Source organism: Melozone crissalis, unplaced genomic scaffold (genome assembly GCF_028551555.1).
Source record: "Melozone crissalis strain CALT ecotype California unplaced genomic scaffold, PUWL_Pcris_2 ptg000054l_1, whole genome shotgun sequence".
NCBI lineage: Eukaryota > Metazoa > Chordata > Aves > Passeriformes > Passerellidae > Melozone > Melozone crissalis.
In genome coordinates, this window is record NW_026535832.1 from 273,176 (window position 1) to 295,864 (window position 22,689).

Consider the following 22,689-nt stretch of genomic DNA (forward strand, 5'->3'; position numbering starts at 1 on the left):
GAGTGCAAATGCTGTCATGTGTATGGGAGACACATTTCCATGGGAAAACCAGCAGGAATTTGGGAAAAACAAGCCCAAAACGTGAGTTGGATTGTGCTGCTTGTGTCACCCAATTTCCAACGGATTAGAGAAATAAGATATTTAAATTTTAGCAGCAAGAGAGTTAAACAGCTTGAAATTCATGAAGTTAACCATCCCTCATAAAACTTTTCCAGCCCAGCAGTAAGGAATCTCAGGCACGACATCCACAAAAAAATGGATAAATTCACCAACAAAATAAAAACCCTTTTGGGCCAGATAAAGCCAACAAAAGTTGGATGGATAAAGCAACCCAAGACAGCGCCCATCCAACGGGATTGCCCAGCTCTGCATCACACCCAGGATCATTACAGCACATTTATGATGCTGAGGAAAGCAGGAACACGCTCGGAGCTGACAGCACTCCCTGCGTGCTGCATAAAGAATTTTATAGACCCAGAACAACCTTTAGAAAAGCACCAATAAATAACATCTTGGTACAAAGATCACTGGATTCCTCGAGTGCCACGACACTGCATTCCACAGCACACTGTTCATGGACAGCCTGGCCAGCTTTTTGTTCCCCCTGTCCAGAAATTCACAGCAACATACTTGAGCAAACAAGCATTTGAAACATGATAAAAATCTGGATTTAAGGAAAAAAAATAAAAATCAAACCAAGCCATGTGGTTCTTGTACAGCAAATTACAGATTTGGGAAGTTCTCTCTTCAGTCTGGAAAGTTGTTTAAAGGGAATAAAAAGGGGGTAAGGAGGATGGAAGTGGAATAAGGAGGCAGGAGCAGAAGTCCTCATGCACAAATCAGACATGGTTTAATTACAGAACTTCTAAATCCCACAACCTACAAATAAACTGCTCTGAAGTGAAGTGGGTAACATCAGCTTTGTGCAATTCAATGGCAAAGCTGAGATGTGTTCCCAAAATTCAGCATTTCTGCCTGTGCCTGTTTGGGATCCCTGCGGAGGAAAATCAGTGTGGGAACCCCCAGGCAGGCTCCAGAGGGGACCACAGATGGATCTGGATTTCCAGATGGGCTGGATGGAGGGGATCACAGATGGATCTGGATTTCCAGATGGATCAGATGGAGGGGATCACAGAGGGATCTGGATGGAGGGATCACAGATGGATCTGCATTTCCAGATGGAATGGATGGAGGGGATCACAGATGGATCTGAATTTCCAGATGGGCTGGATGGAGGGGACCACAGATGGATCTGCATTTCCAGATGGAATGGATGGAGGGATCACAGAGGGATTGGATGGAGGGATCACAGATGGATCTGAATTTCCAGATGGGTTGGATGGAGGGGATCACAGATGGATTGGATGGAGGGGATCACAGAGGGATCTGCATTTCCAGATGGGCTGGATGGAGGGATCACAGATGGATCTGCATTTCCAGATGGAATGGATGGAGGGACCACAGATGGATTGGATGGAGGGATCACAGATGGATTGGATGGAGGGGATCACAGAGGGATCTGCATTTCCAGATGGAATGGATGGAGAGGATCACAGAGAGATCTGGATTTCCAGATGGATCAGATGGAGGGGATCACAGAGGGATCTGGATGGAGGGATCACAGATGGATCTGCATTTCCAGATGGAATGGATGGAGGGATCACAGATGGATCTGCATTTCCAGATGGATTGGATGGAGGGGATCACAGAAGGATCTGCATTTCCAGATGGATCAGATGGAGGGGATCACAGAGGGATCTGGATGGACACTGCAAACCCCAGTTCCCTTTGGAGGCAGGGATGGATTTTTGGGATCTCAGCAGCACCATCCTGACCCTCCTGATGTCCAATTCCTCAGCTCCAGCTCCTCCAGGGGGTTCATGGAAGAGGAGAGCACACTGCACACCCTGAACTGATTAAGGATGTGACTCTGAGTACCTTTGTTAGCTGAAATTAAATCCCTGCATGGACACCTCCATTCAGAACAAAAAGAACAGATGAATGACGTGAAACCAAACTAAAACCACATTTCCATTTTTACCCTCATTTGGACGAACAGCCCCGATCATCAGGAGTTCCTGCTGCCCTTTCCAAAACCCCTGTGTCATTCTGTGAGGAGTCACCTCAGAGTCACCCAACTCCTGTTCCTCAGTGATGCCATGACTGCATTTCCTGTGTCAGTCCTACAAATGCCATTCCATCCCTCCTGAGGGGAACTCGGCCTTTGCAACTGAACCAAGGCACCAACCCAGCCCTGCGTGCAGCAAATCCTGGCAAATCAAGGGTGCTGGTGAAACCTCAGCTTTGTGCTCAAACAAGAGGAAAACCAGGCAGATTTGTCCAAGCAAAGGGGCACAACCTCACCCCCTTCCAATGAATTCCAGCTTTATCCCCCCAGGAAACTCTCTGGGTTTAAAAACAGCTGGTGAAAGATAAAAATGTAAGGAAGAAAAGCACAATTTGGGTGCTCTGCAGCAGGTTTTGTGCTGCTGCCAGGTACCAGATACTCATCCCTGCAGCTCATCCATGAGGGTGGAGGGAAGGAATGCAATTCCTGGGATCTTCCTGGGATCTCTGGGACCAGGAGCACAATTCCTGAGATCTGTGGGGCCAGAGAACGCAATTCCTGGGATCTGTGGGACCAGAGAACACAATTCCTGGGATCTGTGGGGCCAGAGAACACAATTCCTGGGATCTGTGGGGCCAGAGAACACAATTCCTGGGATCTGTGGGACCAGAGAACACAATTCCTGGGATCTGTGGGGCCAGAGAACACAATTCCTGGGATCTGTGGGACCAGAGAACACAATTCCTGGGATCTGTGGGGCCAGAGAACACAATTCCTGGGATCTGTGGGGCCAGAGAACACAATTCCTGGGATCTGTGGGGCCAGGAGCACAATTCCTGGGATCTCTGGGACCAGAGAACACAATTCCTGGGATCTGTGGGACCAGAGAACACAATTCCTGGGATCTGTGGGGCCAGGAGCACAATTCCTGGGATCTACCCAGACTGCAATGACCACTGCAGCCTCTGCACCTGAGTGCAAACAGACCCTCAGAAACGGCCTGGGTACACCCCGGCATCTACCCCATAAAATTCCATTTATTTCCCATCAGGAAAGAGAACTTCCTCCCATCCATGCCCATTCTCTGCTTTCCACAGCTCCTGCTGCATTCCCTGGGAATGAGGGAGAAATAAAGCCCTTGAAGCTCTGCTCTGGGATGCCAGCATGAACGAAACCCCACAGACCCAAGTGGCTTTTGTCAGCCCTCCACATGCCATGAGATAATTTCAAAAGTCATGAGATTAAACCAGAAAAACCCCAAAACTCATCCCAAAGCTCCCACAGGATCTTTGGCTTTTAGTATCACAGCATTCTGCTCATCCTTTAGTTTCCCCAGGCTAGAGGAGAGCAAGGAACCCTGAAGAGAGGCTCTGAAAGCTCACAGAGGTGGTGGCAATGCACAAACACTGCTCACACTTAAATATTCCAGGTGTGGAAGCTGAGGAAAAATAAGAGAGCATCAATAACATATGAAAGAATTGAATGTAAAATGAATGATTTTAATCAGGGCTGACTGAAGCTGGCACAAGGTTTTCAACACCTTTAGAGGGAAAGCTGGATGGGATGTTCCTACCCAGCATCAGAAATGACTCTGGAAACACTCAGGTCAAGGAGCCAGCTGGAAGCCTCTCTGTTCCTTGAGGGAAATACAGATAATTAAAGGAGACATCATTTTGGGAAGTTCTGTCGTGTATTTACTGGAATTTATACTGCAGGCTGCGTCCTATGGAAAATGTTTGCCTAAACTTGGTACTGATGTGCTTGTGTGTTTTGTTGGATGTTCAGAGCCACCAATGCCCAGAGTGCAACTGAAAATTTACCCTCATTTGTGTTGGAACAAGAGCACTATTTTCAGAATTTAAAGCTTCTTACAAACAGTTAAAATTAGCAGAAAGAATTCCAATAAATACAGAGAGAAACCATAAAATCCTGCTGAGCAGGGCTGGCATTAATGGGATGTTTCCAACCATCATGAGCAATTCCAGGTAAAACCAGCGCCCAGGTAAAGCTGCTGCACCTCAGCAAGCACTTACAGAAATGGGAACAACAAGAAATTGCTTCAAAAGCACAAATTTCAGACTCTGTGATGGCCCAGACTCCAGGTTCCCCTTTGATTCTTTGGTTATGACTGGTTTATGTCCCTTTAGCCCACACAGCAAGGTCCAAATATAGGCAGGGCTCCCTCCCCTGCTTGCCAGCACAGCTGGGCTAAAGGCGGGGTAAAACCACCCCAAATCCAGGGGGACCCTCAGCTCCAGCACACCTGCCAACAGCTCCTGCACACCACCCAGATCTCACTTTCCATCTACATTTCTGTTTTTATATTCCTGTTTTGCCCCCGAGAGCAAAGCGAAGCAGAGTGCAAAGGCAGAGCAGACCCAGCCCGGCGCAGGGGACAGCTGTGAGTCCCTGAGCTCATCAACAGCAAGAAACCCAAATCCCCGGGGCAAGGAGCCCCTGGAGCAGCCCCCAGCTCCCAGGGAGGCTGTGGGGGCTCTGCTGCAGCCAATCGGCCCAGGCTGGCCCAGGAGAGCCACTGAGGCTGCTCCCACTGTCCCCAGGCTGGTACTCACCTCCTCCCAGAAACTCAGCGGCCAAAAAGGCCTCCTGAATATTCCCTTTTTCATGTCCCATCTATTACTCGTGGAATTAAAGCACAGCCTCCCCTGCCACACAATTTCCATCTGCAATCTGGGGCCTCTCAAGGATCCCGTTTGAAGTTGAGCACGGACGGGACGGAGTCGGCTGCGAGTCCAAAATTACAGTTTTGCTATTCAAATCCAACATTCTCGTGGAGAGAGCCCTGGAAATTCCATGTGAATGCAGCAGTGTTTGAGGCTCCCCACTCAGGAGAGGAGCCAGGTGAGCTGTGGGGATGCTGCTGCAGGATTTGGGGTTCACCATGTCCTTGCAGGGATGCTGACAGGATCCTGCACACCCCAGGCAGTGCAACCCCCAAATTACCCCATGGGCACCTCTGCTCACTCCTCCTCTCCGAGATAATCCCATTGATCGCCCCCATGATCCAGTGCTCTCCCCAACATTTAAAAGAATTTATTTTGATAATCCCATTTATCACCCCCATGATCCAGTGCTCCCAAAGACCCCCCTCATTTTCCTCTCCCCAACATTTAAAAGAATTTATTTTGATAATCCCATTTATCACCTCAATGATCCAGTGCTCTCACAGACCTCCCTCATTTTCCTCTCCCCCTCATTTTCCTCCCCGCAACATTTAAAAGAATTTATTTTGATAATCCCATTTATCACCCCCATGATCCAGTGCTCTCACAGACCCCCCTCATTTTCCTCTCCCCCTCATTTTCCTCTCCCCAACATCTAAAAGAATTTATTTTGGGCAGAAGTGAACGCTCGAGCTTTTAACACAAATAATTATTAAAAAAGGTGCTTTTGATGAAGGTTTAAGGGCTGGACTCTCACCAATTACTCTGAACTGTAGTTTGTATTTATTATTTATCATTTGCCTAATAGGCATTAATGGACACATTATCACCATAATATTAAAGCACCTACAAATCCTGCCCAGAAGTACAAGCAGCAATAAAATGCTCAAAAGCTTTTATGTCAGCCAAAATGCTGGGCTGCGTGTTTGAAAGTTTTTAATTGCTAAACTGCAAAAGGCACACTGGCTTCTTTGGTTATAATTGCATCATTTAAAGTGGGCTGTACAGCACAAATGCTGCTTCCTCAGTAGTTTAATTTTCCAGGGTTAAAAATCCAGTGTGTTTCTCTAAGATTGAAAATAAAGGAGTTTAAAGTGTCAGCTCAAAAAAACCCTTAACTTGATCTGCTGAAATTTATGGTTATGTTAATGATTTTACCATTCCCAGCTCCTTAAACTTATAGAATTTAATTCATTCCCAGCTCCAAAGTTACAGAATTTCATTCACCATTCCCAGCTCCAGAGTTACAGAATTTCATTCACCATTCCCAGCTCCAGAGTTACAGAATTTCATTCACCATTCCCAGCTCCAGAGTTACAGAATTTCATTCACTATTCCCAACTCCAGAGTTACAAAATTTCACCATTCCCAGCTCCCCAGAGTTACAGAATTTCACCATTCCCAGCTCCAGAGTTACAGAATTTCATTCACCATTCCCAGCTCCAGAGTTACAGAATTTCACCATTCCCAGCTCCAGAGTTACAGAATTTCACCATTCCCAGCTCCCCAGAGTTACAGAATTTCACCATTCCCAGCTCCCCAGAGTTACAGAATTTCACCATTCCCAGCTCCAGAGTTACAGAATTTCACCATTCCCAGCTCCCCAGAGTTACAGAATTTCACCATTCCCAGCTCCTCAGAGTTACAGAATTTCACCATTCCCAGCTCCCCAGAGTTACAGAATTTCACCATTCCCAGCTCCAGAGTTACAGAATTTCATTCACCATTCCCAGCTCCAGAGTTACAGAATTTCACCATTCCCAGCTCCCCAGAGTTACAGAATTTCACCATTCCCAGCTCCTCAGAGTTACAAAATTTCACCATTCCCAGCTCCCCAGAGTTACAGAATTTCACCATTCCCAGCTCCTCAGAGCTACAGAATTTCACCATTCTAACAAAATTTCCAATGTTACCAGGAAGCATCAGAAGCAGGCTTTGACGCCACCACACACTGAGCACCTCAGCTATCATCCCACATGAAATGCAGGAAAACTCTACCTTTGTGCAAAGTTTAGAGAGTAAGACACATGATTAAGTCAAAACCTAAACTGTAGCCTAATGGAAACGCTTTGTCCTGCCCTGTACAGCAGAAAGCCAGGCCCTAAATGGACAATGGGCTGTATCAGCAAAGCAGAGAGCAATTAAACTCCACTGTCATCAGTATGTCACCCCACAGGCACGAGAGCTGAGCCAGCCGTGCAGCCCGTTCCCTCTCGCATGCCTGGAGCTCCTGATCTCAGCTAATCCAGGTTAAAAAGCTGCTCCTGAACAAAATGCAGGGCGTTTGCTGGGTCCCTGCTGCAGCACTCAGCTGGGACTCCACATGAACCGAGCTGCGCAGGGCTGAGGCAGCCCAGGCTGCAGCTCTGCAAGGGCCAGAGCTCCTTCTGGCAGGAATTAATGGAATTAGGGGAAGGAGATGGAATTGGGACACGTGAACCCATGGCTCCCCAAATACCCATCCCAAAATCTCAGCACAAGGGAACCCCATGGCTCCCCAAATACCCACCCCAAAATCTCAGCACAAGGGAACCCCATGGCTCCCCAAATACCTATCCCAAAAAATCTCAGGACAAGGGAACCCCATGGCTCCCCAAATACCCACCCCAAAATCTCAGGACAAGGGAACCCCATGGCTCCCCAAATACCCACCCCAAAATCTCAGGACAAGGGAACCCCATGGCTCCCCAAACATCCATCCCAAAATCTCAGCACAAGGGAACCCCATGGCTCCCCAAATACCCATCCCAAAACCTCAGGACAAGGGAACCCCATGGCTCCCCAAACATCCATCCCAAAATCTCAGCACAAGGGAACCCCATGGCTCCCCAAATACCCATCCCAAAATCTCAGCACAAGGGAACCCCATGGCTCCCCAAATACCCATCCCAAAAAATCTCAGGACAAGGGAACCCCATGGCTCTTTAAATACCCACCCCAAAATCTCAGGACAAGGGAACCCCATGGCTCCCCACATACCCATCCCAAAACCTCAGGACAAGGGAACCCCATGGCTCCCCAAACATCCATCCCAAAACCTCAGCACAAGGGAACCCCATGGCTCCCCACATACCCATCCCAAAATCTCAGTGATACACTGCAGCACATAGTGGTTTTTGCCAGATTCCCACTGGTTTTTCACAGAATAACAGAATGCTTTGGGTTGGCAGGGACCCTAAACCCCATCCAGATCCACCCCCAGCCATGGGCAGGGACGCTGTCGCTATCCTAAGTTGCTCAAGCCCAGCAAAACTTTTTTGTTTCAATTTGGTAACTCCAAGTAAAACTTTCCAGCGCTTCAAAGCCATCCTCTGCTTCCTAGCACATCATTAAGTGATGATTTTTCTGTATTTGCCAAAAAAAAAAAAGCTTTAAACTCCCAAAGAACAGACAGCTCTGACACAGTCTGATCCCCTGGTCATCCTCAGCAAACCTGGGAAAGGTGGATTGGGAAGGGAGCTCCAGCTCCCCACACGCCCCAAAGAGCCCTGGGACACCCACACTGCTCCTGAGCACCAAGGCAGGATGTTTGGCCAGCACAAGGTGCAGGTGTTTTCCACCAGGAAGGAGAGCTGGGCACAGAGGCAATTTAGGCAATGCCTTTCAGGAAGAAAATGAAAAGGAGGCTCAAATCCTTGGAGAAATAATTAAAGTATTGTGAATTGCTATCGAGTTTGCTCAGGCCACTGCGGAGCAGGAGACTTTGTCTGGCTGGAGCAGAGCCTGGCTCTGGCAAACAGAGCAGCCCCATCCCTGGGCTGAGCCTTCCCCAGGGCAGGAACCACCAAATGCCCTCCTGAAATTCCAAATTTCCATGCCCAAATGCCTTCCTGCAATCCCTGCAATCCCAAATGCCTTCCTGCAACCCCAAATTTCTATGCCCAAATGCCTTCCTGCAATCCCAAATTTCCATTCCCAAATGCCCTTCCTGCAATCCCTGCAATCCCAAATTTCTATGGCACTGCAGAACTGAGGAACTCTTTCCAGCACAGACAAGGAGAGGGGTTTGCTCTGCAATAAATACAAACACAGAGAGAGAGATGGCTGCAAGGAGGAAATGCTGTCTCCAAAGGAAATTGTTTATGCAGAGGCCACTGAAGAGTTAAATGCACCTGTCTGCAGGGACAGGCTGCCCTGCCAGGGCGTGGGGAGACACACTGCAAGAGGACAAGAAAATTCAGGTTCATTACAAGAGCTGCAGCATTTTTATTCCAGACACGGCTCCCTTGGGGATGGCCAGGCAGGCACTGCACCCATTGCTGCTTCCTGGACACCCAACCCCACTGCTGGATGGGAGCTGGGGGCTCCTGGCTGAAGGTGGAAAACAGGAAAACCACCCCAAAACATGAGGGGACTCGAAATGCAGCCCCAAAAATGAGAGGGCTTCAAATCCACCCCAAAACCAGAGGGGACTCCAAATGCAGCCCCAAAAACGAGAGGGCTTCAAATCCACCCAAAACCAGAGGGGACTCGAAATGCAGCCCCAAAAATGAGAGGGCTTCAAATTCACCCAAAACCAGAGGGGACTCGAAATGCAGCCCCAAAAATGAGAGGGCTTCCAACCCACCCTAAAAGCAGAGGGGACTCCAAATTCAGGCCCAAACCCACCACAAAAGGGGCTTCAAACCCACCCCATAAATGAGAGGGCTTCCAACCCACCCCAAAAACAAGAGGGCTTCCAACCCACCCCAAAAGCAGAGCGCTCTGAGGCCTGGGGGAAGGTGGGTGGCAAGAAAAAGGAAAATATCAAGGAGGGTTTGTGGCTCCCAATTAACTCAGCAGGCTGCAGATGCCAGGAGCAGGGGCAGGAGTGGCCTCCTGTGGGAATCCAGCTCGGGACACTCCGGGCACGTTTCCCAACGGGACAGCTCTCTCCTTTTTTTAACTTGGTGTTTTCCCTCCTTGCCTCTGCACTGAGCTAAGGCAGGCCTGCTCATTAAGGAGAGCAATAATCATAAAGTCTCATCAGCAGGCTGCCACAAGGGCTGTAATGATGATTATCTGCAGTTTAATCGTGACAAACTCCCACCAATCCCACTGTTAACAAGATGGGGCTGCTCAGGGAGGCTTTGTCAGAGGAGCAGGAGCCAACTCCCACGGCTTCCAAGGGCTCAGGGAGGAAAGGGTTTGGGAGGAAAAAAGCTCCTTCGCACCCCTGTGCAGCTCCCAGTGCCTAGAACTGATCAAAGCAGGCAGAATCAATTAAAAGCGGCAATAATGAAAGAATGACCAAGTCACAGAACACGGTGCCCGTTTTTGAGTGTAATAACCCAGGAGTTTCCTTCCTGCAAGTGAAAATCCTCCCAGTTTTGATACAATTGCTGCATCTCCCTGCAAAGGAAGTTTCATTTTGTGTGAGTGGATTTTCTGCATCCGCTGCTCCCTCCAAAGGGTGTTCCAGACCCTCCCTGGCACTGAGAACCAGCAGCCCTCAAAGCTATTTTAATTTCACTGCTCAGTGCTGCGTTTGCGAGTCAGAACTGTCCATTCAAACACCTTTACCTTTATTTCAGCCTTGTCCTGCTCTCCTCCAGGCAGAGGTTCAAGGATCCCTTTCCCTTTTCCACAAGCACACCAGCAATGAGCAGAATTCTGCTCTAACTCTTCTTTTTATCACCCTTTTTCCTGAAGGGATTTCTCTTCTCTAACTCCAACTAAAAGCAATAAAAAGGTAAAAGTGGGGAAGCATAAAACAAGTCGCAACAACATTTCCCAAAGCTCTCCTCCAAAGATAATGCTGTGCTGGCAAATTCAAATTGCAAAAAACAAAACAAAACAAAAAAATCAAGTCCAAACCTAGAAATAAGTCCTATTGTTTTATGACTTGCAACTAATTTGAGGCAGAGCTAAATGAACAAATCCCAATGCTCATCCCTTATTAAAGGCAGCAAATCTAGAGTAGGTTGTTTACACAGGAAAGAAGTGGCTGAAGTGAAATTAATTTTGAATTTAAGTCTGCTCACATGGCTCGCGTCTGCACTGCCTGGCTTTTACAGTTACAGTAAATTAAAGACGGGGTAGGAAAAAGGAAGGTAAATATTGGTATTTCTAAAGTGCAGGCAAAGGAAAGCAAACCCTTAGACTTGTTTTTCAAACACATGGATTTGCTTTGAAGCACTGTTTTCAACAAAAAAACATTATTGCAGAAGGAAGCTTCCTGTTCTGCCTCCCTATAGTGGAAATAGTAATAATATTAAATATGATATTAAAGATGATACTAAGTATGATACTAAATGATACTACATATGATATTAAATAGTATATAGAATATGATATTAAATATGATATTATGTGTGATGTTAAATTTGATATTAAATATGATATTAAATATTCCTCTAAGAGAAGTCCAGCAGTATCTGCAGCATCTGCACACATCTGCATTGCAAGGCAATTCAGAGAGCTCAGTTTGGCAAGAATCCCACTAAGACATCCATGCCCAAAATTCCCTGGGCAATCATCTCTTGCATGCAACACTGCTTGTTTTTGCAGGGTTTTATCGGAGTTATCAGATGATCCTGTTAAACTGGGAAAGGACAGAGGGGAAAACAACAACAAAACTGGCAAAGGAAACTGAATCATCCAAAATCCCCAACTCTGCTAAAGGCGACAGCAGTGCTGGTTTTCCCTGGAGGATTCACTCGTTATGAGCCAAGAATTCAGGGGGGTTAGAGGTTCTCAGATTAATGTTTTAAGAGTCATTCCTGTTGAACAAGACACCTTGAATGAAGCCTTCTGTGCTGTCTCTGGCAGCAGAGGGAACTTTGCTGGTTTCAGGGTGCTGGAGATGTGGCCACCTCTGCAACAGCCCCAAAATCCTTGTGGAAATTACACGAAAAACAAATTTCCATCACACAAACCACTTGGCTCGCTGCTGTCCCTCCTGGAGATGGCACTTTTCCCTGATTTGAGCCTTTCTGAAGCAATGCAGCAATGCAGTTTTGGGGCTCAGAGGATAAAATAATTAAAAGCTTTTTGAGGCCCAGCTGTATCAAATGTAGCTACTACCAGGATTTTGCTTTCTGCACTGCACAAAACACCCAAGTGCCAGGAGAAAAAGCTTCCCAAATTAAGGCAGAAAAGTGTGTCACCACAGCACATCTCAACTCCCCCTCATCCCCACCAGGGATAAATAAAGCTCCCAGAACTGACTGAGGCACCCAAGCTCCTCCATGCCAGGCTGAGGGACACACAAGTGATGGGAGAGACTCCAGAGCCACATTGAGGGCTGGGATTTGTTCCTTAAATAAAACATTTCAGCCCTGGAACAAACTGCACACCCACCTGTCAGACACAGGTAATGTTTCCTAGATGGAAAGAGCTGCATCAAACTGGTACCTGCAAAGCAGGGATCATCAAATCCTAGGAAAATCAGGGAATCACTGAATTCCCTGAGCTGGAAGGGATTCCCAACAAGGAATATCAAAGTGCAGCTCCTGGCCCTGCACTGACACCCCAACAATCCCACCCTGTGCAGAGATGGGGATCCCTGAAAACAACCACAGAGCAGCACGAGACACACGAAGAGAGAAAATTAAAAAGAGCTTCATAAACAACTTGGAAAAAACTTTTCAGAGACAACAGCTCAGGCACAATTTCAAAACCACAACCCTTAAGTTAGGCTGAAAAGTAAGGATTCATTTAAATCCCATTGATGCTGGAATGCCCAAGGATTCCAGCACTGGCTGGCTCCAAGTCCGCCTCAGAGAAAGGGAGAGGGATACTCTTGAATTACACCAGGTGGATCGCACTGAACACTGAGGCACCTCAGCTCAAGCACCATTCCAAGAATAGTTTTACAAAAAAGCTGAATGGGTCCAGTCAGCTACAACTCAGTTAAAAATAAATCTCTTAAATGCCTTCCAATATACCTGCATTGCTCTGTTCTTGGGCAACCTGTGGGTTTCAATTATTATTGTTGGTTTTAAGCTGTTTTTCTTTCACCAATCAGGTTAAAAAGCCACACAGGCACAAAGAGAAGCTGGCTAAGTACAGCTCCAAAATTGCCAGCAAATGTACACTTAAGAGAGAGCTGGTGGAAAAATCTGTCAGTTTGGCATCTGCAGCATTGTGTGTAACAAAAAAAGGTAATTCACCTTTTCAGCCCCAATCAAGGTAACGTGGCTGTTCCAGGCAGGATGTTATTGGGAGCAGTTTTACTGTGTCAGGCTGCTCACACAGCAAGCTGAGACACTTAATACGTGAAAATTAAAGCGAGAGATTAAACACAGCGACACTGGGTTACAACTTATAAAACAGGAACAGTGAAATATCAGAAGCTGACGGCTGTTTCTGACCTAGTTTTCACTGGAGAACAGTCAAAGAGCTGAAAAGGCTGAGGCGAGGCTGAAGGTGCTGAAATTCCAGTAGTGCTGGGGAACAGGATTAGAGGAAAAGCCTTCAGACATTCAAAGGGCTGAGGGAGGGAGCGTCACAGGGAGGTGCAAGCTTGGCTCCGGTGACATCCCGGGGAGCAGCAGGGACAGCAGGGCTCCAGCCAGCTGGGGATGAATCAGAGCGGCCCAGCACCTCCTCAAAGGGGCAGCAGGAGGCCGGGGTGAGGAGGAGAGAAAACCTCAAACCCGGGAGAGAATCCTTTTAAAAACATCGTGCCTGGATTTCAGGAGGTATTTTCGTTGCTTTTCTTCTGAGAACACAAATGTGCTGTCAAACACCTGGGCTCATTTGAATAACAAGAGGCAAAATTAAACCCCTTTATGCAAGAGAACTGCGAGTACCAGGAGAGATGTGCTGCGAGGAAAGCCAGCTGATCCCATCCCTGTAAGCTGTTCACATGTCTCCCTCTGTTCTGCAGCTCCAAATTTACTTCCACCAGGCAGCTCCACGCTGCTTTTAAGCCTCATTAAGGAGCACTGTGTTGCTGGGCTGACATGTCAGATTTTTAAATGACCTTTGGACCGACAACAGCGTTACCAAGCTGCTAAGAACAGGGGGACAAAAAAAAAAAACACAAACCAAACAAGTGGTTTTCCATGATTAGGAGAGGTACGCCGTGGCTGTTTGCGTTTATCCGAGCTCCAAAAAAACTCCCACCTGTCAGGAAAGCGAGCCATAAAAAAAAAAAAAAAGAGCAATTCTCTCTGAAGGGCAACTGTGACGGCATCAGCACTGCTGGCCATTCTTAACGTGGGACTTATCACACAAGGTAAACAGGAGTGACTATCAGTTAATGAACAACACAACCCCGAGGCTGAATTTTAAAGAGCGTGTTCTCCACTGCAATCTTTTAATGAAAATACAGCAGTTCAAACCCACCGAATTTGCTTACGAAAGTCTCATTTATTTTAGGACATATTAAGACACCAGGGCTGATTCACTTGCCTATGTGCTCATAAGGTGGCTTAAACGAGCTGCTGAAACATCAGAACGATTCTTATCTTCCACAGGGCTTTACTCCTTTTCTTGCAAGGGAAAAATATAGAAAGACAATTGAGAGATCAGATTGACGAACCCGTCCAACCGTCCCGGCCCAGATCTCGCCCCACACTGCTGAGCCCAGGAAAACAAGCCTGGGCCAGTCCTGTGCTCCCTGTGCCCAGCTACATCCCATTGACACTCGGAGGGAACAGTAATTACTACTCGGAGAAAGTCCTGCTGGAGATGATCTTCAGATGTTCCTCACAGTGCTGCTGGAGGAGGCTGAGATAAAGCAGAGCCAGAGGCTGGATCCTGAAGGAATCCCAGAGAAACCCCACCAGCAGCACCCCACGAGCCAGAGCAACCCCAAAAGCCAAACCAAGATGCTCAGACACTTGGATTGGATTCTTTTGGCCTCCAGGCAAACAGAGGTGCTCCAACGCCAGCCAGGACAGGGGGAACACAACCTGACAGACGCTCGGAATTCAGCAGGGGTGTCACCCAAATTCCTGCCATCTGCACAGGGGACAAAGCAACAAAGCACTCAAATATTCCAGGTTTTTCCTATCACTGAGGGAAGCTGCCCAAGAAAATCCAGCTGAGCGCACTGAGCAAGAGAACCTCTCTAGATCTCCTGCCACGATAGAACCTTGTGTTACATACCCTCTGCTAACAGCCTCCTCCAGCTTCCAGGGATGCTTTCTCCAGGAGAAAAGCGAAGGCAGCTGCCTGAAGAAGTTAAATTAGGTGCTGCCTTCGCTTCAGCGAGAAGCACAGAACCTGCACTGTTTCAGCTACCTCTGTATTTGCACTGCCAGGCTGGTCAGCAACAAACCTGCTCCAAAAATAAAGCCACAAACAGTAAAAGAAAGAACACACTCTTCTCAACTGGCAAAAATCTGCCTAAAAAATAAGTCAGATGTTTCTTTGCTCTCCGCAAGGACACCTGAGAAAGTTCAGGTTACAACGAATTCCAAAAATAAACATGAAAAATTTTCAGATAAGAAGAGGAAAAACATACCGGGGCTGCTGACCAAACAGGGAGCGACCACAGTGCCACGAAAAGCCTCCCCAGGCCTGAGCCCAACAGCCCTCAGAGAATTCAGACATTCAGACAGAATCTCTCTTGCCTGACAGAGGCAGCTCAGCCAATTCACACATGCAAAAGAAGTGGTGTGGCCACTGAGCCGGCACTTAATTGTCTGACCAGAATTTTTGGTCTAAATTTAACAATCCAGGCAAGTCATAGTTAGCTGGAACGTTTTGCTCTCTTAGCCCATCTGAGTTAGGGTAAATGTGTTTCTTCCTGCTGTCAGCGTCAGTAAATTTAGTCTTAATGACAAGTAAAAGGTCTTTAGATGCAGTTAAATGGCTTTAATTGTATGAGAGAGCTCAAACTTGCAGCCCGATGCAGGCAGCACCCACATTAGGTACAGCTCCAAATGCTTGCAGGAAGGTTGTGGAAACATGCCTGGAACTATAACATCAAACCTTCCAGGTAATAAATCTGTTTCTTCTCCCCCTTCACGTTAAGAAACCCCCAAGTGCTCTAGATTTTAATGCATTAAGAACAAAGTCCGCAATTCATGAGCAGAAAAATGTTTGCTGTTGGTTTTAATCACCACCACGTTCCACGTCAACCCCGGTGCCCGTTCCAAACACATCCAAGATATCCCATTCACGTCCCTAAAGGTTAAATATGTTTTACTTTATCCATTACTGCCTCCCTCTTCCCATTTCCACATTTGCAAAGATTAAACACGAAGCCGCTTCCTGAGCGGAGCTGGGCGTTTTGGGACTCTCCACCAGCTCCAGGACTCCAGGCTGGGAGAACAGGTTTGTGACAATGCTCCTGTGGAAAACACCCTTGATTTCTGGAATAAAACCAGGGATTGGCAGCTGTGACATGTGCAGGAACACGGGAGCTTTCAGACGCTTAGCCACCTCAGGGGCATTAGGGAATGAAGCCCTGAACGAGGCAGGGAGCATTTGGGATTTGCAGCAGGACGAGCAGCAGCAGCTTCCCACAAAACACTCAGACAACCAAAGGTTCTTTTCGGGGTGATTAAATGAGAGAAGGAAGCAGAGCTGGTGGCCAGGACCACCAGGCTGCCATCGAAACACAGCTGCCCTGCAAGGACACGGGGCGGCAACAGGAGCAAGGTCACAGCCACGGGTGTCACCGAAAGCACTTTTCAAAAGAAATTGGTCGCAGAGCTCCTACGCACTTCTTAAGGCACTATTTATGGGAGCAGAAGTTGTTCTTAATTCTGCGAGAAGCAGAAGCAGAGGTCACCATTGGGGCTCCGGCAGCTCTGAGGGCTCAACATCCCTGGCAGGGGGAACAGGTGCCGCCAGGCTTTTCAGAAATCTATTTTAACGCCGCAGGAACTCTGCTTTCGGAGCAAAGTCCTGCTCAGCGCTGCCTGCAGTCAGCAGGATCCGAAGGAGACGCAGACACCCTGCGACAGAGGCTCCGACCTTCCCGGCTCCGTCACTTCACAGCAGTTTCGCTCTGAATCACGAATTTCCGCCTCCGTTGGGGCCGGCTGCGGAGCCCCACAAGTCAGGCAGTTAAATTAATGAGCTGCTGTCACCCAAGCAGGGCGGCCGCACCGTCCCTGGGCGAGCGGCAGACGCGCAGGGAGCGCTTCAAAGGCTCTGAAAGCCTCCCTGGGAGCGAGGGCCGTCCCCACCCCAGCGCCCCGGCGCAAGGAGAGCCCAGCCAGGGCCGCCTCGCCGGCCCTATGAGGCTCCCAAGGCTCCGTTTCCGCTTGCCCGAGCCCAGGCAGGGTGGAAAATTCGCCGCCTCGCTACTCCGCCCATGCCGGGCTCCAGAAAGCGTGCACTGAACGCTGCATGGGGAAGGAATGGAAGAACTGACACTCAGCTCCCTGGAGGAGGTGAAGCCTCGGCTGTGGCAGCGCCCTGGGCACCTCAAACATCAGGGGAGCAGAGGGAACTGGGAACCACTGCTTTTATTCTCTGCATCCCCTGTGAAAAACTCTCATTTTTCTTGCTATTCAGCTGCACTTAAGCCTTTCACGTTTGATGGCAGCAAGCTTTACAGGTTAACAAGGAGTTGGGAACGTTATTTCCTTTCACCGATGTAGCCATAATACACTTTATTATATACCGGGAGCACAGAAAACAGCCTTGGCTCAGGGTTCCACACAGTTTTTGCACAAGTCAGTATTACTGTGAGCAATTCTGAAGCCAGTTCTACGTCCTGGTCACAGGGAGGTCTGTGTTATCAAGGTCTGGTGCCATTATCAACTTCTCTGAGCATCACAAACAGACCAACCCTCCTATTCACTAAACAAACACAGCCACATCCATCACCCTCAACATCCACCAGTGCTGGCAAAAAACGAAGCCCAGTGTACGCAGGCAATTAAAAAGCTGCTTAATTTTCAATAAATGCTCTCCTTCTGTGGATTATAAAGTTGTTTTTTACTTTTTTCATATCAAGCTCATCCCTTTTTCCACAGCACATTTCCCTCAGTGCAAGAAGCAGAGCAGCAGAGATTTATCTGCAGCCATCAGTGGTTTGTCCTCGCTCTCACCTGCTGCTCACCAAATGGCAGAGCCCAGCTCATCCACACACAGATTTTCTCAAAAGACACAAAAAAATGGTGGCAAAGGAGCTTATGAAACCAAGTTTTACCCATTCCCTTGTTGCCTTCTTTTCTGGGGACTGGGGAAGGCAGAAACACAGCCCGTTTGATTTTCTCATAGAAACCAGGAGCCAAAACCAACTGAAATCAGCGCCGGAGCTGGAAAGGTACAACAAAACTCACACAAACATAAAGTCTAGACACTGAAATGTGGAAATATGATTCAAATAACCACAACTGGCACATAACACACTGATTGCAGCCCATCGCAGAATGGGCCTCAGTGGGGAGGAATATAGAGGGAAGATTAAATTAGTTCTTCCACCTCAGTTGTAGAAAATATGGATCCTGTGGGCACAGTGATATGGATTGAGCCGGAGTTTCTTCCGTCCTGCTGGGATTTTTGTTAGGATTTTAAGTAACACACATCTGCTCTAGCTACGTAACAACAATCAGCTTAAACTTCATATAGAATCATAGAATCACAGAGTGGTTTGGGTTAGAGAAAAAAAAAAATCACTAAATCCAGCTAATTCCAGGAGCAGGGACACCTTCCACTATCCCAGGGTGCTCCAAGCTGGCCTGGGACACCTCCAGGGCTGGGGCAGCACCAGCTCCTCCAGACCTGCTCCTGTCTCCCCATCACTGATCCCACATGAACCTGCCCCATGGCTGCTCTTATCAAAGCATGGCTGAACTCATACATGCTCAAAACACAGAGCCAAGCAGCCAAGAGGATGTTTGTGCTGATGAAATCTAAATACTACAGAGATTGAGGCAATTGGTTGCTCTCAGGAAGTTTTGTGGTGCCTGCTGAGCTGCATCACGTGTGGACACCAACCTCAAGGACAAAGTCTGCGTCTACCATTAAAACCCAACAGCACAGAATGGAGCCCAAAAGGAGAAATATCTCAGCTTTCCCCAAAATCTGCACTGAAGTGATCTCTCCTGCATAAAAAGGAGAGCAGAGGGTTAACCCTGGACCAGAGCAGGGAAGACTCAGGTGGGTGGAGGGGGACAGCTCAGTCAAGCCCTGCTTGCCAGTGCTGACCTCTTTTTGAGCTTAACAAATGCTGGTTTCTTTAAATTAGAAAAAGGCACTAGTCCAATGTAAAGAAAGGAGAGACCAAGTGCACGGAGCTGTGTTTTCTCTAGACTGTAATGCAGAAAGGATTGGATTTTGGGAAGCCTGCTCTCCCAGTGCAGCAGGGACACACACAGCACTCAGCAAACTGAGGGGTTTAGCATGCTCTTTAATATCTAAATGCCTGGAAAAAAACCCCAAACCCACCAAAATCCCCAGTCAGAAGGCAATACCAGATTACCAGGGTGTGCAGAAGTAGCCTTCTGTACATGGGATGTTCCTAAGCAACACATGAGCTACTCCAGAAAACTCTTATCAGCAAATCCAACCTCCTTTCCTGGATAATTCATCTAGGTCAAGCTAAGGCACGTTGAACACCAGAGCCCAGTTTTGGTGATGCCTCCTCTGTATCCACCCTGGATGAAATATTAGCACAGTTCAGGTTATCAGCATGTCTTTTCACGAGCACCGAGTTCACTGCAGATAATGGCTCCTCCAGAAACAGCACTACCCTTAATTATTCAGAGGTAACTCTATCCCAACCTTCCTGATGTTGTGATGCTGGGTGAGCTTTCCCCTCCCTCCCAACTTCTCCTTTCCCAAAAACCCAAACAAATCTGGGATATTACAGCAAACGAGGGTGCCCAGCACAGGATCCCAGACACAGGGCATCCCTTCAAAGTCTACCTAACCCCGTGCAGCCACTCCATCCATTCAAACGCATTCTCCTGCGCATTAGCAGCAAAAGCACCAAGTCAGCCAAAATGTATTCTTCTCCCATGGATTAGCTGGCACAAATTAGCACGGGAGTGACGCATGCAGTCTGTCCCTTCCCATTTTTCAACGTGCACAAACACCAGGGATTTGGAGACGCTTCACGAGTTTCTGCTTACAAGTTATGGGCGGAGTTTAAATGGTCTGAAACGCGCAAATCGTCCGGGAGATAACGAGGCCATTTACCGAGGAGACCTCAAACGCTCCCTCCCTCCCTGGGCAGATAAAGGCGCTGCTGCTGCCCCAGCAGAGCCAGCACCAGCAAGGGAACTGTTTCCACAGCCACCAGCATGTGCCAAGCTGCACCAGCACAAACCCAGCCGAGCAGGGCAGAGCGCTTCGCAGGGCTCAGAAAAGCCCTGATGCTGGAGGATCACTCGGAGCTGACCAGCAGCCGGCACTCCAGGGTCCCTGGGAGACACACTGTTCTGAAGAGACCTCTATGCTTCAGATGGAAGTTAAAAAGATATTATAATAGCTTTTCTTTCTGCTGTTTAAGTGGAGTAAGAAATCAGAATATACTGAAAAAGAGAAAGGGTTTCATTTTGTAAGGAACACCATCACCACATCCAGCTGCCAACTGATGAAATATCCCCCTTGAATTAAAAAAAGAACAACCTAGCCCCATATAAATAACATAAAGGGTTAATCTTCTAGCTTGCTTCCCCCTGTATTGCCAGAGAGCAAAAATTATTAATTCAAATTCAACCTCTCCAATTAATGGTAGGGTGTGCTTTGCTGATAAAAAGCAGATCACGTTTGACTAAAAAAAAAAAAAAAAAAAGCAAGCCCCATCAGTCACAAGGATTCTGTCACAAACTTTCTATTTTCCTTTGGCACATCACCAATTAGACCTAGTTCTTCAGTCTGCTACCACCAGTATAAAAAAAAAGCATAATGGGTTTATAATTTGCCACCAAATCCCATAGCAACTGTACGTCACTTTAGATGTAAATTACAGACAATTCCTTCCAATGCCGTTTGAAAACTATAGAGATGAATCTATAATTTGAGCAGATCCAAATGCTATACGGCCGAGAGAAAAAGCTTCCCTAAATAATTGAAAGGAAACTGCCACGGGCCAAAACACTGCTCGTGCACAATGTTCAGTGTCTCTCTGTCCCCCTGCTCGCCACGGGAGGTGCCACATTCAGGTCAACGTGAGGAAGAACACCGAGCAGGGGCTGAGCAGCGCAGGGTGTTCTGCAGAGCCTGTCCCATTTCTGCTGATGAGCCGTACGTGTGCCACGAGCTTCCTCTCCAGGCTCCTGTGATTCACTCAGCCATGTCACCGACTCACGCTCCCGATGTCGTAAGAGCCTCAATTTTGACGGACTACGGCATCAGTGAATTAATAGGACAGGAAAAAACAGGTTACAGGCAAGGAGGAATGATGCAAAAAGCTCTGAGATAATTCGATGAATTTTGATTGGAAAGGCGGATTGTTCCTCTCCTCCTGACACCTGCGAGCAGCTTTCAATTCTCAAGTCAGCATGAATACGCATTACCCTAAAGACCCTGTAATGACAGCACAGCCTTCATTTTGTGTTTCGTGCTTTGAACACAGCAAGATGAAGGAATCTCCACAACCTGGCTCCAAAAGCCAGGGCTGGAAAGTTATTTCAATAAACAGCAGCTCCAAGGGGTCGGGTTAACCCTCATTTCCAGGGGATTGCTTCTCTCACGGTTTTAGGGCAGCATGGGGAAGATGATCTGGGGAGCCACATCTATCAGACCACAGTCCCAAAATTCAGCTGGGTGAGCACAGGGACAACGTGCTTTGGTTATCTCAGCTTAGTCCCCAATAAATATTTGTGCATCTGCCAAAGCTCACCAGCGAATCAACCGGTGGCTGCAGTTCAAAACGCTCTGGGGTAGCAGGGGCAGAGAGGGACAGCGGGAGCAGGACGTGCTGCCCAGCTCCAGCACCAAGGGATGCTGCAACCTTCTTCAGAGGGTTCTTTAAACCCTCCTGAAACCACCAGGAAGGCAGGACCAGGAGCAGAGCTCAGCCATTGTCAGGTCAACGCAAAATGACAGGGAAAGGTGTACAACCACATCGCGTTGCCTGTAACCAAAGAACCACCCCTCAACCACAGAGAGAGGTTTACAGAAATTCGTGGAAGTTGGGAAATTCCCAGGTAAGGGTTCCAGGAACAGCCCTAGCACTGTCTGTGTGCCATCAGCACCCTCAGTGCAAGGGAGGCAGAGCCACTGCCAAGGGACACTCGGGTCTGCCATGTGGCATCTGAATCAGGCAGGGAGATGGGACTTACCCAGGATGCTGCTAGAAAAACAGATGTGGAAAATACAGGATGAATGATAAATAAGGGAATTGGGTGAGGATGGTAAAATCTCCTCACCAAGGACAGGAATGACAGAGGAAAGCAAGGCACGGATGTGAGGAGTTCCCTTGTACCTTGACAGGGGCAGGAACAAAGCTGGGGCCACACAAGAAGTGACGGGAGAAGCCATGGAATCATCTAATCCCAGAAAGGTTTGGGTCAGAAAGACCTTGAAGACCACCCAGCTCCATCCCCTTGCCATGGGCAGGAACACTTTCCACCAGACCAGGCTGCTCCAAGCCCCATCCAAGCTGGCCTTGGCCATGCCCTGCCTTTTGGGGGGAGTGGCAATGCCTCACCAAGTGCACACCCCAAAAGGAAGGCAGCAAACTGCAGGCTGCTCTGGAATTACACTCCCCGGAGAACCCAGAGCTGTTTTAGGTGAGCACACCAGACTGGCTCCATCTCAGCAGTGGACAAACCAACTCGAGACACACTTCCCACTGCTCGGCCCTCTGAGCTCAGCAGCCAGAGCTCTCAGTTTCACAACTGTGGGGAAGCAGTTTCAGGGGCAGCAAGTTTCACAAGGAGCAGCTGGGTGAAATCTCACTGTGTCCCCTGTGAAGCCAGGGCTAATTCTCTTTTTAAGGCTCCTATTTCTTTCAGGTGAGCTACCAAAGAAACCCTTCCCAGGACCAGAAGGCAGCAGCCCTGTGAGCTGGAGCTCCTCATCCTCTGTCCCTGACACAGGAGCAGCTTGCTGGAACAGAAGAGTTGGGGATCGGTACCTCAGAATCACAGA

General features: G+C 48.1%; 1 protein-coding gene across 2 annotated transcripts in view; it reads right to left on the reverse strand.

The window, feature by feature from the left end:
• The window catches only part of ELL (elongation factor for RNA polymerase II), a 53,316-nt gene that overhangs the window by 27,989 nt on the left and 2,638 nt on the right, over positions 1–22,689 (reverse strand). The gene's annotated exons all lie outside the window — the stretch shown is intronic.